Source organism: Heterodontus francisci, chromosome 28 (assembly GCF_036365525.1).
Source record: "Heterodontus francisci isolate sHetFra1 chromosome 28, sHetFra1.hap1, whole genome shotgun sequence".
In the NCBI taxonomy this organism is placed as follows: domain Eukaryota; kingdom Metazoa; phylum Chordata; class Chondrichthyes; order Heterodontiformes; family Heterodontidae; genus Heterodontus; species Heterodontus francisci.
Genome location: NC_090398.1, coordinates 19,287,698 through 19,305,855, shown reverse-complemented (window position 1 = coordinate 19,305,855; position 18,158 = coordinate 19,287,698). Strand labels below are relative to the sequence as shown.

At 44.0% G+C, this 18,158-nt stretch overlaps 1 protein-coding gene across 5 annotated transcripts in view; it reads left to right on the top strand.

The window, feature by feature from the left end:
• Positions 1 to 10,804: 10,804 nt before the first annotated feature.
• The window catches only part of LOC137345299 (NACHT, LRR and PYD domains-containing protein 3-like), an 84,967-nt gene continuing 77,613 nt past the window's right edge, over positions 10,805 to 18,158 (top strand). The window contains exon 1 of one of the 5 annotated variants that reach the window (XM_068008795.1): positions 10,805 to 10,856. The gene's annotated coding sequence lies outside the window, so the exon portion shown is untranslated. Of the gene's footprint in view, positions 10,857 to 12,299; positions 12,381 to 16,351; positions 16,407 to 16,943; positions 17,080 to 18,158 lie in introns of those variants that run through there. The other 4 variants (XM_068008793.1, XM_068008794.1, XM_068008797.1 and 1 more) reach the window with 4 other exon arrangements.

Here is an 18,158-nt window from a genome sequence, read left to right as displayed (position 1 = left end):
GAGGAAGGTTAGACAGTTGACAGGGCAAAGTTGCAGCCAGTATGATGGGTTGAAGTGTGTCTATTTTAACGCAAGAAGTGTCAGGAATAAGGCTGATGAACTTAGAACATGGATCAGTACTTGGAGCTACGATGTTGTGGCCATTACGGAGACGTGGATATCACAGGGGCAGGAATGGATGTTGGATGTTCCGGGGTTTAGATGTTTCAAAAGGAATAGGGAGGGAGGTAAAAGAGGTGGGGGAGTGGCATTGCTAATCAGGGATAGTATCACAGCTGCAGAAAGGGAGGTCGTCGAGGAGGGTTTATCTACTGAGTCATTATGGCTGGAAGTCAGAAACAGGAAAGGAGCAGTCACTCTGTTGGGAGTTTTCTATAGACCCCCCAATAGCAACAGAGACATGGAGGAACAGAATGGGAGGCAGATTTTGGAAAGGTGCAGAAGTAACAGGGTTGTTGTCATGGGTGACTTCAACTTCCCTAATATTGATTGGAACCTCCTTAGTGCAAATAGTTTGGATGGAGCAGTTTTTGTCAGGTGTGTCCAGGAAGGTTTCCTGACTCAATGTGTAGATAGGCCGACTAGAGGGGAGACTATGTTGGACTTGGTGCTTGGCAACGAACCAGGCCAGGTGGCAGATCTCTCGGTGGGAGAGCATTTTGGTGATAGTGATCACAACTCCCTCTCATGGAGAGGGACAGGAGCAGACGGGATGGGAAAATATTTAATTGGGGGAGGGGGAATTACAATGCTATTAGGCAGGAACTGGGGAGCATAAATTGGGAACAGATGTTCTCAGGGAAATGGACGACAGAAATGTAGAGGTTGTTTAGGGAGCACTTGCTGCGACTGCTGGATAGGTTTGTCCCGATGAGGCAGGGAAGGGATGGTAGGGTGAAGGAACCTTGGATGACAAGAGATGTGGAACAGCCAGTCAAGAGGAAGAAGGAAGCTTACTTAAGGTTGAGGAAGCAAGGATCATACCGGGCTCCAGAGGGTTACAAGGTAGCCAGGAAGGAACTGAAGAACGGACTTAGGAGAGCTAGAAGGGGAAATGAAAAAGTCTTGGCGGGTAGGATTAAAGAAAATCCCAAGACGTTCTACACTGATGTGAGGAACAAGAGGATGGCCAGAGTGAGGGGAGGGCCGATCAGGGATAGTGGAGGGAACTTGTGCCTGGAGTCAGAGGAGGTAGGGGAGGTCCTAAATGAATACTTTGCTTCAGTATTCATTCGTGAGAGGGACCTGGTCGTTTGTGGGGACAGCGTGGAACAGGTTGATATGCTTGAACAGGTTGAGGTTAAGAGGGAGGATGTGCTGGAAATTTTGAATGATATGAGGACAGATACGTCCCCGGGGCCAGACGGGATATACCCAAGGATATTACGGGAAGCGAGGGAAGAGATTGCTGTGCCTTTGGCGATGATCTTTGCATCTTCACTGTCCACTGGAGTAGTACCGGATGATTGGAGGGTGGCAAATGTTGTTCCCTTGTTCAAGAAAGGGAATAGGGATAACCCTGAGAATTATAGACCAGTCAGTCTTACGTCGGTAGTGGGCAAATTATTGGAGAGGATTCTGAAAGACAGGATTTATGATTATTTGGAAATGCATGGTTTGATTAGAGACAGTCAGCATGGCTTTGTGAGGGGCAGGTCATGCCTCACAAGCCTTATTGAATTCTTTGAAGATGTGACAAAACACATTGATGAAGGAAGAGCACTGGATGTGGTGTATGTGGATTTTAGCAAGGCGTTTGATAAGGTTCCACATGGTAGGCTTATTCAGAAAGTAAGGAGGCATGGGATTCAGGGAAAGTTGGCTGTCTGGATACAAAATTGGCTGGCCCATAGAAGTCAGAGGGTGGTAGTAGATGGAAAGTGTTCAGCATGGAGCTCGGTGACCAGTGGTGTTCCACAAGGATCTGTTCTAGGACCTCTGCTCTTTGTGATTTTTATAAATGACTTGGATGAGGAAGTGGAAGGCTGGGTTAGCAAGTTTGCTGATGACACGAAGGTTGCTGGAGTTGTGGATAGTGTGGAAGGCTGTTGTAGGTTGCAACGGGACATTGACAGGATGCAGAGCTGGGCTGAGAAGTGGCAGATGGAGTTCATCCTGGAAAAGTGTGAAGTGATTGATTTTGGAAGGCTGAATTTGAATGCAGCATACAGGCTTAAAGACAGGATTCTTGGTAGTGTGGAGGAACAGAGGGATCTTGGGGTCCATGTCCATAGATCGCTCAAAGTTGCCACCCAAGTTGATAGGGTTGTTAAGAAGGCGTATGGTGTGTTGGCTTTCATTAACAGGGGGATTGAGTTTAAGAGCCGCGAGGTTTTGCTGCAGCTCTATAAGGCCCTGGTTCAACCACACTTGGAATATTGTGTTCAGTTCTGGTCGCCTCATTATAGGAAGGATGTGGAAGCTTTAGAGAGGGTGCAGAGGAGATTTACCAGGATGCTGCCTGGACTGGAGGGCATGTCCTATGAAGAAAGATTGAGGGAGCTAGGGCTTTTCACATTGGAGCGAAAAAGGATGCGAGGTGACTTGATAGAGGGGTACAAGATGATGAGAGGCATAGATACAGTGGATAGCCAGAGACTTTTTCCCAGGGTGGAAAGGGCTATCACCAGGGAGCATAATTTTAAGGTGATTGGAGGAAGGTTTCAGGGAGATGTCAGAGGTAGGTTCTTTACACAGAGAGTGGTGGGTGCGTGGAATGCGCTGCCAGCGGTGGTAATAGAAGCAGATACATTAGGGGCATTTAAGCGACTCTTCGATAGGTACATGGATGATAGTAGAATGAAGGGTAGGTAGTTAGTTTGATCTTAGAGCAGGTTAAAGTTTCGGCACAACATCATGGGCCGAAGGGCCTGCACTGTGCTATGTTCTATGTTCTAAAATCGGAACTCAGTGATGCCATTGATTCTCTAGCCAGTGGAAAAGCCCCTGGGAAGGACGGCATTACCCCTGAAATCATCAAGGGTGCGAAGCCTGCTATACTTTCAGCACTCCATGAACTGCTTTTCATGTGCTGGGACAAGGGAGCAGTACCACAGGACATGCGCGGTGCCAGTATCATCACCCTCTATAAGAACAAGGGTGACTGTGTTGACTGCAACAACTACCGTGGAATCTCCCTGCTCAGCATAGTGGGGAAAGTCTTTGCTCGAGTCGCTTTAAACAGACTCCAGAAGCTGGCTGAGTGTGTCTACCCTGAGGCACAGTGTGGCTTCGAGCAGAGGGATCCACCATTGTCATGCTGTTCTCCCTTCGACAGCTACAGGAGAAATGCTGTGAACAACAGATGTCCCTCTACATTGCTTTCATTGATCTCACCAAAGCCTTTGACCTTGTCAGCAGACGTGGTCTCTTCAGACAACTGGAAAAGTTTGGATGCCCACCAAAGCTACTAAGTATCATCACCTCATTCCAGGACAATATGAAAGGCACAATTCAGCATAGCGGCGCCGCATCAGACCCCTTTCCAATCCTGAGTGGTGTGAAACAGGGCTGTGTTCTCGCACCCACACTCTTTGCGATTTTCTTCTGCCTGCTGCTCTCTCATGCGTTCAAGTCTTCAGAAGAAGGAATTTTCCTCCACACAAGATCAGGGGGCAGGTTGTTCAACCTTGCCCGTCTAAGAGCGAAGACCAAAGTACGGAAAGTCCTCATCAGGGAACTCCTCTTTGCTGACGATGCTGCTTTAACATCTCACACTGAAGAGTGCCTGCAGAGTCTCATCGACAGGTTTGCGGCTGCCTGCACCGAATTTGGCCTAACCATCAGCCTCAAGAAAATGAACATTACGGGACAGGATGTCAGAAATGCTCCATCCATCAATATCGGCGACCACGCTCTGGAAGTGGTTCAAGAGTTCACCTACCTAGGCTCAACTATCACCAGTGACCTGTCTCTCGATGCAGAAATCAACAACCGCATGGGAAAGGCTTCCACTGCTATGTCCAGACTGGCCAAGAGAGTGTGGGAAAATGGTGCACTGACACAGAACACAAAAGTCCAAGTGTATCAAGCCTGTGTCCTCAGTACCTTGCTCTCTGGCAGCGAGGTCTGGACAACGTATATCAGCCAAGAGCAACGTCTCAATTCATTCCATCTTCGCTGCCTCCGGAGAATCCTTGGCATCAGGTGGCAGGACCGGATCTCCAATGTAGAAGTCCTCGAGGTGGCCAACATCCCCAGCATATACACCCTACTAGGCTAGCGGCACCTGAGCTGGCTTGGCCATGTGAGCCGCATGGAAGATGGCAGGATCCCCAAGGACACATTGTACAGCGAGCTCCCCAGACCCACTGGCCGTCCATGTCTCCACTTTAAAGACGTCTGCAAACACGACATGAAGTCCTGTGACATTGATCACAAGTCATGGGAGTCAGTTGCCAGTGATCGCCAGAGCTGGCGGGCAGCTGTCAAGGAGGGGCTAAAGTGTGGCGCGTCAAAGAGACTCAGCAGTTGGCAGGAAAAAAGACAGAAGCGCAAGGAGAGAGCCAACTGTGTAACACTCCCGACAACCAATTTTATCTGTAGCACCTGTGGAAGAGTCTGCCACTCTAGAATTGGCCTTTATAGCCATTCCAGGCGCTGCTTCACTAACCACTGACCACCTCCAGGTGCTTCCCCATTGTCTCTCGAGACAAGGAGGCCAAAGAAGAAGAAGAAGAAGAAGATCAGTAAGTTCGCAGATGACACGAAAATTGGTGGTGTAAATAGTGAGGAGGAAAGCATTAGATTACAGGACGATATAAGTGAGCTGGTAAGATGGGCGGAGAAGTGGCAAATGGAATTTAATCCTGAGAAGTGTGTGGTGATGCATTTTGGGAGGACTAACAAGGCAAGGGAATATACAATGGATGGTAGGACCCTTGGAAGTACAGAAGGTCAGAGGGATCTTGGCGTACTTGTCCATAGATCACTGAAGGCAGCAGCACTGATAGATAAGGTGGTTAGGAAAGCATAAGGGATACTTGCCTTTATTAGCTGTGGCATAGAATATAAGAGCAGGGAGGTTATGATGGCGCTGTATAAAACGCTAGTTCAGCCACAGCTGGAGTACTGTGTACAGTTCTGGTCACCACACTATAGGAAGGATGTGATTGCACTGGAGAGGGTGCAGAGGAGATTCACTAGGATGTTGCCTGGGCTGGAGCTTTTCAGCTATGAAGAGAGACTGAAAAGATTAGATTAGATTAGATTAGATTAGAGATACAGCACTGAAACAGGCCCTTCGGCCCACCGAGTCTGTGCCGACCATCAACCACCCATTTATACTAATCCTATACTCATCCCATATTCCTACCAAACATCCCCATCTGTCCCTATATTTCCCTGCCACCTACCTATACCAGTGACAATTTTATAATGGCCAATTTACCTATCAACCTGCAAGTCTTTTGGCTTGTGGGAGGAAACCGGAGCACCCGGAGAAAACCCACGCAGACACAGGGAGAACTTGCAAACTCCACACAGGCAGTACCCAGAATTGAACCCGGGTCCCTGGAGCTGTGAGGCTGCGGTGCTAACCACTGCGCCACTGTGCTGCCCTTAAAGGCTAGGGTTGTTTTCCTTAGAGCAGAGAAGGCTGAGGGGGGACGTGATTGAGGTACACAAAATTATGAGGAGCATTGATAGGTTAGATATGAATAAACTTTTTCCCTTCACATCGGATATGGGGCATAGAATTCGGGTAAGAGTTAGGAGGTTTAGAGGGGATTTGAGGAAAAGCATTTTCACCCAGAGGATGGTTGGAATCTGGAACGCACTGCCTGAAGAGCTGGTAGAGGTAGAAACCCTCACAACATTTAAGAAGTATTTAGATGAGCATTTGATATGCCGTAGCATACAAGGCTACGAGCCAAGTGCTGGAGAATGGGATTAGAATAGTTAGGTGCTTGATGGCTGGCTCAGACACGATGGGCCAAAGGGCCTGTTTCTGTGCTGTATAACTCTTTGACTCTTTGACAGTGTTTCTGAATTTCTGTCTCTGCGTATTCAGCTCCATATTACTGTATGTCTTACTTTCTTTTTGACTGGCTCTGTATCCGTGTCTCTGACTCTGAGACACTGTGTGTATGACTCCATATCCTCATGTGTCTCTTTATATTCTTATATATCTGACCCTGCGTCCAATTTATTCTCACTCTCTGTCCCCTTGTGTGAGCCTGACCCTGTTTCTCTATGCGTTATGACTCTGTATCCGTGTGTCTGATTCTGTGTCCTAGTGCATCTGCCTTTGCACCTTCATGTCTGACTTTTTATATTTGTCTGTCTAACACTGCATACCTTTCTATGTGACTCTGTGTCCCAGTATAGCTGACTCAGAATAGTCGTGTGTCTGAATGTGTATCCATGAGTCAATGAAACTGTATCTCGGTGTGTCTGACTTATTTAGCGCTGTGTGTCTGAGTTTGTCACCCTATGGGTCTGGATGTGTACCTCAGTGTGCCTGACACTGTATCCCTGTAGATGAATCTTTATCTCTGTGTATGAATCTCTCTCTCTGTGCTTTTGACCTTATACCCTCAGTGTCTGATTGTATTCTTGTGTGTCTATCTATATAGACCTGAGCACCTGACTTTCTGAACTGTGCCTGACTGTATCTGTGTGCCTGACTCTCTCGACCTGTCTATATGACTCTGTATATCTGTATGTATGTTTCTGTATTCCTGTGTATGGCTCTGTATCTCTGTGCATCTGTATCTATACCTTGTGTATGTCTGTATTCTTGTGTGTCTATATTTATAACCTTGAGTGTCTGACTCCATACGCTGTGTGCCTGACTGTATCTCTGTGCGCCTGTCTCTGTACACCTGTGGATGTGCCTCTGTATTACATATTGACTGATTCAGTGAGTTTGTGCATCTAACGGTGTGAAAATATGTCTGAAATATCTGCGTGTTTCTGACACGGTATGACATTGTAGCCCTGTGCATCTGACTGTATTGTTATGTGTTTGTTATGTATCAGTGCCAGTCTCTGTATCTCTGCCCCTCTGATAATGTAAGTCTGCGTGTCTGACACTGCATGTCTCTTTACTGTGTGACTCCTGACAACGCAGCCAAGCACCACATCATCACTGCAGTCCAAACTGTGCACATGCACGGAACACATTCATCCTTACCCACATGCAAAATGCACCTGAACTTTTCCAGCTTGCTGGTACAAATGTGCACATGCGTGCAAAACGTCATCACACAAAGGGACGCAGCCTCCAGTGTGAGTTTTGTAAAGTGGACTCAATTGGCGCTTATCTTCTCCACTCCCTCCCACAATCGGCACCTCAATCACTGCTTCTCTTCCACAAGAATGCAAGAAATCGGAGCAGAAGTAGACCATATGGCCCATCGAGGCTGCTCCACTTGCGAGACCAAAAATCTATCTATCCCAGCCTTAAATGTATTCAATGATGTCAGTCATGTCAGACATCCACAACCCTCTGGGGTAGAGAATTCCAAAGATTCACAACTCTTTGAGTGAAGTAATTTCTCCTAATCTCAGTCCTGAATGATTGACCCCTTATCCTGAGACTGTGTTCCCGTGTTCTAGATTCCCCCGATCAATGGGAACTATTGCTCAGTTTCTACCCTATCAAGCCCTTTTAGAATCTTGTATGTCTCACTAAATCACCTCTCATTCTTCTAAACTCCAGAGAATATCGGCCCAATTTACTCAGCTTCTCACCATAGGACAACATGCTCATCCCAGGGACAAATCTAGTAAATCTTCACTGCACTGCCTCCAGTGCAAGTATATCCTTTCTTAAATGTGGAGACCACAACTGCACACAGTATTCCAGGTGCAGCCTCACCAAAGCCCTGTAGAATTTTAGTAAGACTTATTTATTCCTATACTCCAATCCCCTTGCAATAAAGGCCAACATGCCATTTGCCTTCCTGGTAGCTCATTGCACCTGCATGTTAACTTTGTGTGTTCCTTGTACAAGTACCCCCAAGTCTCTATGAACAACAACACTTAGCAGTGTCACACCTTTTTAAAAGAATATTCTGTTTTTCTATTTTTACGACCAAAGTGAACAACTTAACACTTCCTTACATTATACTCCATTTCCTTTCTTGTTGCCCACTCACTTAACCTGTTTATATCTCTTTGCAGCCTCTCTACATCCTCCTCGCAGTTTACCTTTCCACCAAGCTTTCTATCATCAGCAAACTTAAATACCTTACTCTCTGTCTCTTCATCCAAATCATTAATTTCGAGTGTAAATAGCTGAGGCCCCAGCACTGATCCTTGCAGCACCCCTTTATTCACTGTCTGCCAACTTGAAAATGCCCCATCTATGCTCACTCACTGCTTCCTGTCAGTTAACCAATCCTCCATCCACACTAATATATTGCCTGCAACACCACGAGCCCTTATCTTGCCTATTAAACCTTTATGTGGCACCTTTTCGAATGCCCTTTGAAAATCCAGGTAAATTACATCTACTGGTTTTCCTTTATCATCCCTCCTAGTTAGATCCTCCAAAACTCTAATAAATTTGTCAAACTGGATTTCCCACGCTGACTTGTTCTAATCATACTATGCTTTTCAAAGTGCAATGTTAAGACATCCCGAGTAATAGTTTTCAGCATCTTCCTAATGACTGATATCAGGCTAACTGGTCTGCCGTACCCTGTTATCTCTCTAACTCCTTTCTTGAAAAGCGGCAAGACATTTGCCAATTTCCAGTCTGATGGGACCATTCCTGAAACTAAGGAATTCTGGAAAGTCATAGCCAGTGCATCCATTATCTCTGCAGCTATCTCTTTTAGAACCCTCGGATGTAGGCCATCTGATCCGGGGTCTTGTCAGATTTTAGTACCTCAAGTTTCTCCAATACGTTTTGTTGACTGATATAGATTTCCTTAATTTCCTCACTTGTTTTAGCCCCGAGGTTACTGTTTATTTCTGGTATGGAACTTGTGCCTTCTACTGTGAAGACAAACACAAAATATTTGTTCAGTGCCTCTGCCATTTCCTCATTCCCCATGATGATTTCTCCTGTCTCTGCCTCTAAGGGACCAATGTCTACTTTCGCTATTCTCTTCCTTTTTATGTACTTATAAAAGCTCTTACAATCTGTTTTTATATTGCCGGCTAGTTTACTCTCATATTCTATTTTTTCCCTTTTTATCAACTTTTTGGTGGTCCTTTGCTGGTTTCTGAAACACTCCCAATCCTCAGACTTGCTACTGTTTTTTGCAACATTGTAAGCCATTTCTTTTAGTTTAATACTCTCCTTAACTTCCTGAGTGAGACACGGATGGGTCTTACTGGACCAGTTTCTGTTTTTGGACGAAATGTACATTTGTTGAACCCTTTGAAGTCTTTTTTTAAATGTTTCCCACTGCTCATTTACCATGATACCTTCCAGTCTATTTACCCAATTAGCCTTAGCCAATTCTTCCTTCATACCTTTGTAATTGGCTTTATTTAAGTTTAAGATTCTTGTTTGTGATTGACATGTGTCACTTTCTATCTTTACGTGCAATTCAATGGTATTATGATCACGATTTCCCAGTGGATCTTTTACTATGACATTACACAATACGAGATCTAAAATAGCTTTATCCCTGGTCAGTTCTACAATGTATTGCTCCAAGAAAATGTCATGAAAGCATTCCACAAATTCATCTTCTAGACCACAGTTGCCAAGCTGATTGTTCCAGTCCATATGCAGATTAAAGTTCCCCACAATTAATACATTACTTTTTTACATGCTCCAATAATTTCCCATTTAATGTTCTGTCCAGTAGTATGACTACTGTTAGGGGGCCTGTAAATTACTCCCACAAATGATTTCTGACTCCTGCTATTCCTAATTTCCACCCAAACTGATTCTGCTTCCTGATCTTGTGAGGCCACATCCCTTCTTACTAATGTTTTTATGCTAACCTTTACTATCAGGGCTATCCCTCCTCCTTTGCCATTCTGTCTGTCTGTCCAAAATATTGTGTACCCTGGAATATTTATTTCCCAACCTTGATCTCCTTGTAACCATGGCAATTAGATCTAGATCACTTGCCTCTGTTCGTGCCACTAGTTCATCTGTCTTATTACAGATGCTTCGTGCATTCAGATAAAAGAACTTGAATTTCATTATATTTTCCTCTATTCCCTGCAATGACCTTATTTGCCAATGTACAATTTTTGTGAAACTCTCTGTCCCTTCCTGTCTCATTGTGTTGGGATTTACCCACATCATTATCCTGCTCCGATACCCTGACCTCTCTATTTGGATTTCTAAATTTCCCTTTACCCAAACCCTCATCCCCTGTTAGTTTAAAGCACTGTCCACAGCCCTAGTTATGTGATTGGCCAGGACACTGGTTCCAGCCTGGTTCAAGTGAAGCCGATCCCAATGGAATAGCTCCCTCTTCCCTGAGTACTGATGCAAGTGCCCCAAGAATCGAAACCCCTTCTTCCCACACCATTCTTTGAGCCACGCATTTAGTTCTCTGATCTCTGATGTGCTTGACCCTGTGCCAATTTGTGCGTGGCTCAGGTAGCAATCCGGAGATGATTACCTTTGATGATCTCCGTTGTAGTTTGGACCCGAACTCCTCACATTCTCCAAGCAGTACATAATTTCCCGTTCTACCTATGTCATTGGTTCCCACATGGATCACGTCAACTGGATCCTCCTCCTCCCACTCCAGGTACCTCTCCAGCCATGAGGAGATATCCTTAACCCTGGCACCGGGCAGGCAACACAGCCATTGGAGCTCCCGGTTGCGACTACAGAGAACAGTATCTATCCCTCGGACTATACTGTCTCTGATCACGACCACATTTCTCTTCTCTCTCCCCAGTGGGATGGCATCTTTCACCATGTTGCTATGGTCAGTCCATTCATCCAGCTTACAGTCCTCTCTTCATCCACACAGGTATCAAGGCCTCGTACCTGCTGGACAACAGGTGTACAAAATTATGAGGGTGCCGTATGGAGCAAACAGGAAGGACCTGTTTCCCCTAGTGGAGAGATCAATTACCGGGGGCACAGATTTAATGTGATTAGAAGGATTAGAGGGGCACCGAATGAAAACCCAGAGGGTTGAGGGTGTTGGAATTCACTGCCTGGATCAATGGTGGAGGCAGAAACCCACAACTCATTTGCAAGGTACTTGGACATGCACCTGAAGTGCTGTAACCCGCAAGGCTATAAACCAGATGCTGGAAGTTGAGATTAGATTGGGAGGCTTTTTTTTCCAGCCAGTGCAGATACGATGGACTGAATGGCCTCCTTCTGTGCCTTAATCTTTCTATGGTTGTATAGTTTTATGGGAGTATTAGGACTGTAGGAGGTGAGAAAGGAAGGAAAACATTAGAACTTAGGACCATAATCGGTAGACAACCCTGGAGGAAGTAACACAGAGACAGAGGAAAGGGAATTAGACATGGGAGAGTCAGGAGAAATATAATTTTAAATAAGAAATAATTTTTCAAAATCCTCGAAACTCTGAATAGATTTATCTGTCAGATTTAAAAAAAAGTTAAATTAAAGTATAAATTTACAGTCAGACCAATAATAGGGAATTATTCAATGTTACAGTTGTTTCACTTATTTATGACACACATTTGCTGATTCAGTTGCAGTAAGTGAGACTTGGAGTATAATATTCATGGGTGTGAACATCCTGATCAAGGCTGATCAATAAACTGAAGACTGTCTGATGAATTTTATAATCATTGCTCCATTGCTAATAAATTACAACGATTTGTTGGCTGTGCATTTTATTCTGGTGTTTGATTCTAAGAATCACGATTTTTGTCCCTTGCTGTCTGTGCCCTGTTATAGTCTGATAAGCAGGTTCTGAACTGAACCATGAAATTGAATTGAGGATACCGAACTCCAGGCAGCTACAGAAAACCCTCTTTCCCTGGGGATTTCTGAACCACAGATTACAAAATTGTTAGAGCAGAAGGAGGTCATTCGGCCCTTCATGTCTGCACCAGCTCTCCGAATGTGCAATTCACCTAATACCATTCCTGTGCCTTCTCCCTGTAACCCTGTACATTCTTCCTGTTCAGATAACAGTCTAATTCCCTTGTGAATGTCTTGATTGAATCTTCTTCCACCACACTCTCTGATGGAAAAGTAGAGGTGGAATTTAGTCATTGTTACCATACACAGAATCCATGACATTGGGTAAAAGATCAGTTATTCAGTTCGAATTTGACTGAGACCATGTAGGATTCAGATTCTCCTTGTTCCAAACAACAGGGCGTGTTGTGTTGTAATGAAAAGTCTGAAGGTCGTCTGTCTGACTGGAATGTGGAATTAATCTTTAACTCGGGTGTGTGCAGAACACACAACTCTAACCCACCAGACACTCTGGAACTGCAATCAGGAAACACAGCACAAGGTAAGGACCCTGAATTTACTGAACACAATTATAGACTTTTTATGTACTCGAATGGACTTGTCTCCTTTTCTCAGCGTAAATTTTAGATTTAGAGATACAGCACTGAAACAGGCCCTTCGGCCCACCGAGTCTGTGCCGACTATTAAACACCCTTTTATACCAATCCTACACTAATACCATATTCCTACCACATCCCCACCTGTCCCTATATTCCCCTACCACCTACCTATACTAGGGGCAATTTATAATGGCCAATTTACCTATCAACCTTTTGGCTGTGGGAGGAAACCGGAGCACCCGGAGGAAACCCACGCAGACACAGGGAGAACTTGCAAACTCCACACAGGCAGTACCCAGAATTGAACCCGGGTCGCTGGAGCTGTGAGGCTGCGGTGCTAACCACTGCGCCACTGTGCCGCCCACTGCGTAGTTGTTCAATGTTATTGGTTAGTTGTAATGTCCATAATGGATCGAGTTAGAAAGAATCGTTTTATTCAGAAATTAACTTACTGGAAGCAGCACCATGTAACAAAATAAAACTTCCAAATATAGTCTCACTCGCTAACATTGTACCGTTGTAAATAATGTTTAAATATATTTCTACTGTATGAAATGGTCATGACAACAAAGTTAGAGTCCGGGACTCTTCAACATAACCCCTAACTATCACCGAAATTCAAAGTTTCCAGCCCTGGTTTGGGGGAGAGGGTATGGGGTAGTGGGAGTGGAGAGGTGGGTGGTTAGGGGATTGCGGGTGGGGGCACTCTTTAATCCGTATTGAGTTCAGGATGTTCGGGTTCTTCAGTACCAAAGTGAGTCAAATGCTGCCTTGTTAAGGGGAAATTGCAATCACCATTTCTCTGGAATTTAACTCTTGCGTTTGTGAATAAGTCCGAGTCTGAAGATTTCAGGTACAATATGAACTGAACACCCATAAGCAGGTTATTGTTGGGTCAATGCTGACATTTAAAGGCACTATTGATGAGTCCATCTATCACTTTGCTGATCATTGTGAGATGGCTGATTGGGTGATAAGTTTTGACTTTGTGGATAAGATACAGCTGGTCAATGTTTTATATTGTCCAATATGTCAGTGTCAGTTGCTTTGGAATTGCTTTGCTCAGACAGCTTGTTATGGTGCTCATCTCTTCAGCTGCTATTGGTGGAATGTAGTCACAACCCAGAGTATTCACTGTGTTCCACTATTTCAGCGTCATCTTAATATCAAGTGCAGTGAACTGAATTGGCAGGACCGTGACTCTGTAAGGGTGGCAATCTCTCAAGGAGTCCAAAGAAAATTACTCACTTGACAGTTTGCACTTCTCTTTTAAACTCACGTGCTAAATAATCCTCAGTGCGCTAAGAATTACACTGACAACCAATTTAAGATTGTAAGTCTGGCTTGCAGTGTGGCGCAGTTGTGCATACTGGAAGCTACATATATTAATACACATGGCCCTGTTCTTTGCAGACTGAAAGCATGTACACACATTGCGTCTGTTTCAGCTGAACAAAGTAAGTGACAGCCATTTGCTGGTTCATCCGTCGGAGCAACGCCTTGACCAATCAGAGTGAAGCTGCCTGGTTTAAATTTCAAACAAAGCTTGTCAGTTAACTGTCAGTCACCATAAACATGTGCTTTCTCCATGGCAATGCCACTAAGAATCAGAGTTCACTTGCCAACCAATCAGCACTTTCTTCTCATACAATATAAAGTTATTGCTTCCCATTACATTGGTATTCTTTCAGATTGTCCTGATGAGTACAAGACGAAAAGCTTCTGCAACATGTCTCTATTTTCAGCAACAATAAATGTAAATTATAATTCTGAAATTCATTAACATTTCAGTTTTTCAGTCTCATAATTAATTGAATCTGCTGCCAAATCTTTATTTAAATGAAATGAAAGGTAAATGTGCAATACCACCAATAAAAGTTCGCCAGCCAATGGTACAAAGGATTTGTTCATTTACCACACACATTTGCAGATTAATTTCCAGTAAGTGAAACCTGGAACCTGATAATGGTGGGTGTGAACATCCTGATCAGGGCCGAGACTATTACTTATTAACTGGAGATTGTCTCTCTGATTTTATGATCATTGCTCTCTTGCTAATAACTGACCAGCTTTATAAACTAACTGTAATGATGGAGAAGGGGATTGAAGTACTCCATGGCAATCCAGATCAGGGGAACATTGTAAAAAGCCTGATACTGAGATTAATACAGCTGGGATTCGAAAGATTTGCATTTATGGTGAATTAGAATTGGTTCCAAGAAACAGCTCATGATCTAAAGGGAAGATAATTCCAAATAAATAACGTGTTCAATCAGATGGTTCACTTTGCCCTTCTCTATGAAGTGTGATCCAAATAAACTAACCACAATCTTTGTCCATTGCTATCTCTGCCCGTTTATAGTTTGATAATGGAGGATTTATGGTGAACAATGAAACCGAATTCAGGATAAAGATTTGATTCCAGCTACCGAACATGGTTTCAATGTGGGATCTTCAGAACAGTTTGGGGGCAGTTTAGTCATTGTTGCCATAATTACTTTTAATGACTTTGGTTAAAGGATCAGGACAATCCAATCTGAATGAGATGATGTGCGATTCGGATTCAGCCCTGTGCCAGAGAATAGGGTGGGGAAGGATTGAACTGATCAGGATGAAAGTTGTGTTTATGACTACATTGTGCAACTGATCTTTACCCAGGGTATGTTCATTACCTGAAGAACCCACAACACTGACTTACCCGGCGACTCTGGGGCTGGAATCAGGATAGTGACCAGACCAGCAATATGCTGAGAACAATCATTGTCCTTTACTGTCGAGAAATGAACACATCACGTTTTATGTAGTTTCCCCCCATATTTTCCATCTGGGATTCAGATGAGCTGATGAGCCTGCAGCTACTTTTGTAATTATATAAATACTTCGCCCATTATATTTAAATAACCACCCCCTCCCCTTCCTTGTCCCCATGTTAGTTGATATTGTTAATGTCTTCCTCTCTTCAGGAACTGTCCTCCTCCGTTTCTGTTGTCATTACCCTCTTCTCAACAGAAACATCCTTAACATTGGCGACCTCTGCTACTGCTTTAGCTCATCTGCTGCTGAAACATTCATCCTTATCGTTGTTACCTCTCGACTCAAGTATTTCAGTGGCCAGAATTCCAGCTTGGCCCTCCCTAATCTTCAACTCATCCAAAACACTGCTATCTGTATTTTAACACACAGCATGTCCCGTTCACCGATCAACACTGTGCTCACTGACCGCCATTGGCTCCCTGTCCAGCAAAGCTGTGATTTAAAATTTATCTTTATCATTCAGATCCCTCCGTGGTCTCATCCCTCTCTATCTCTGTAATCTCCTCCAGCCCTACAATTCTCTGAGATGCCTGCACTCCTCAAATTATGTTGCATACCAGATTTTCACCATTGGGGCAGTGTCTTCAGCTGCCTAGGTCCTAAACTCTGGAATTACCTCCCTAAATCTTTCCTCCTCTCTACCTCTCTTCTCCCCGTGGATGCTCCTTAACACCTACATCTTTTACCAATACTTTGTGAGATTTAGTTTATTAATACTTCCTGTGAATTGGATTCTGATGAAAGATCATTGACCTGAAATACTCATTCTGCTGTTCTCTCCACAGATGCTGTCTGACCTGCTGAGAATTTCCAACATTTTCTGTTTTTGTTTATGTCACTGGAAATGCCTGGATTACCAGCAGGGAGGAACAGTGCGTGTGTGCAGGAAATCCCGGGTGTTCGAGGAAGCCAGACTGTGTTTGAGCCTGGCCGCTCTGCTAGTGATTATTTAAACAAATTAATAATCAGAAAATGTTGGAAAGACTCAGCAGGTCCTGCAGCATCTATGGAGAGTGAAACAGAGTTAACGTCTCAGTACTATGACACTTGAGCTGTACTATGGGCGATCATGGTTGAACCTGCGCAGGTGTTCTGTAAGCAGCCGCATCTCTCTCCGGGGCAGAAAGACCTGGACAACATTCAGGCTTGGGCTGGTAAGTGGAAAGTGAAGGCCTGCTCGGGTCTGCAAATGAAACCAGACCGACCTGGCCAGAGTCCTTTCATTCTTTCCCATGCCCGACCCGACCACCGGAATGTTCAGTTAACCCAGCTTCTGTTTTTTACTTTTTAAGCTTGTCCAGATAAGCAACAAAAACTGTAAATGGACTTGAAAGGTTGTTTAAAAAGTACATTAAGATTTGAGCCACGTACTGGAGGTAGTGAGTCGAAGATTGTTACCGTAGAAGTCAGTGATTGTTTGGTCTCTAGTTAAACAGAAACCCATGGAGTTGTGCCCAGACAGGTTGTCCCACACTGTACCAGTATCTGTATTGCTTAAAATAAACATAGCATTGCCCGAAGGCTCAGAAAATATCATTATACATGACCTAGACTCCTGCTTTACAGGTTGAAATACTTGCTGCAAGTTTATCCAGTGAGCAGCTGAGATGCAGAGACCAGGAATGTCCTGAGTGATTAATTATTATAAAATATACATTCCTATATTAAAGAGGTTGTGCTCTACCTTCGATGGAATCACTCACTGCAGACTAGTACGGATTGTTTCCAACCTTGACGTCCTGCCTGTCACTGAATCGAGTCCAGGCCTCTGGATTACTAGTCCAGTAATCTTTGAAATGTCTCTCCTTGGTTTAATATTTTAACCTGGTAGGTCAGATTTTACAAACAAAAATATTAACTGATTTACGACCGCTTCGTCACATGAATTAAGTAATTAAAATATATTCAAAATTATATATCAACTGTTAAGTACCAATGCCCAGATTTGTATATGAAAAATGCCTCTTAATTTCATTAATTATCCACAAACACTGAGGCCACATTAAACTAAAAACAGCGATTTATCAGGTCTGACACTTCATTAAATATATTCCAAATTCAGAGCATAATTCGTTGACTTTTCCCTTTAACTCTCTTAATTTACCTTACAAGCCTCCTCTACATTCTTTATTCAATACAATATGTTTTGAGGCAGGCACGAGAAGTCTTACCAACCCCTAACAGGACGCAGTCAATTCAATTGAAAACTGTGCAATTAAAGAAAAGGGCCAAGTTCCTATTAATGCAGATTGAAGCTGTTAAACTGCTTTTGTCGCCAAGAATACAAAGTGCGTAGGAAAACCAAAAGATAAATCAAAACACAAAAAGGTTACATTTGTGTCAATGAAAATAGAACTCATTAAAAACATCTTATTACAGAACAGTGCAGAAACTGATTACATTGTAAATATTTCATTCAGGTTAAAATGGCAAAGACTTTCAACACCCCTAGAATCAGGAAAAGGGCAAGAAAGGGCTAACCAGATAATTATGAGCGTGGGACTGAGTTCTACTACAATGTACGCACAAACCGTTTATTGATTAGTACACAGTAAGTTGAAATACCAAGCAGAGTAGGAAGCACACTTCAAAAGATCTGCGGTTTCCTGTGTTTCACAAACACAATTGTTACGTAAGGCTGTGACAGTGTAAGAGTGTGTCCGACCTGGCGCGAACCGACCCGAGCCCAAATGCCAGACCCGGAAGAACAAGCCAACCCGACCCGAACCCGACATGTCATCGGGTCCTGTCGGGCTCGGGTCAGGTAGCCATGCTCTCGTGGCAAGTAACATTGACGCCACACAAGTGCCAGGCAAAGAGCATCTCCAGGAAGAGAGAAACTAACCATCTCCTCTTGGCATTTAATGGCATTACCATTGCTGCATGCCCCACCGGGATAAACGTAC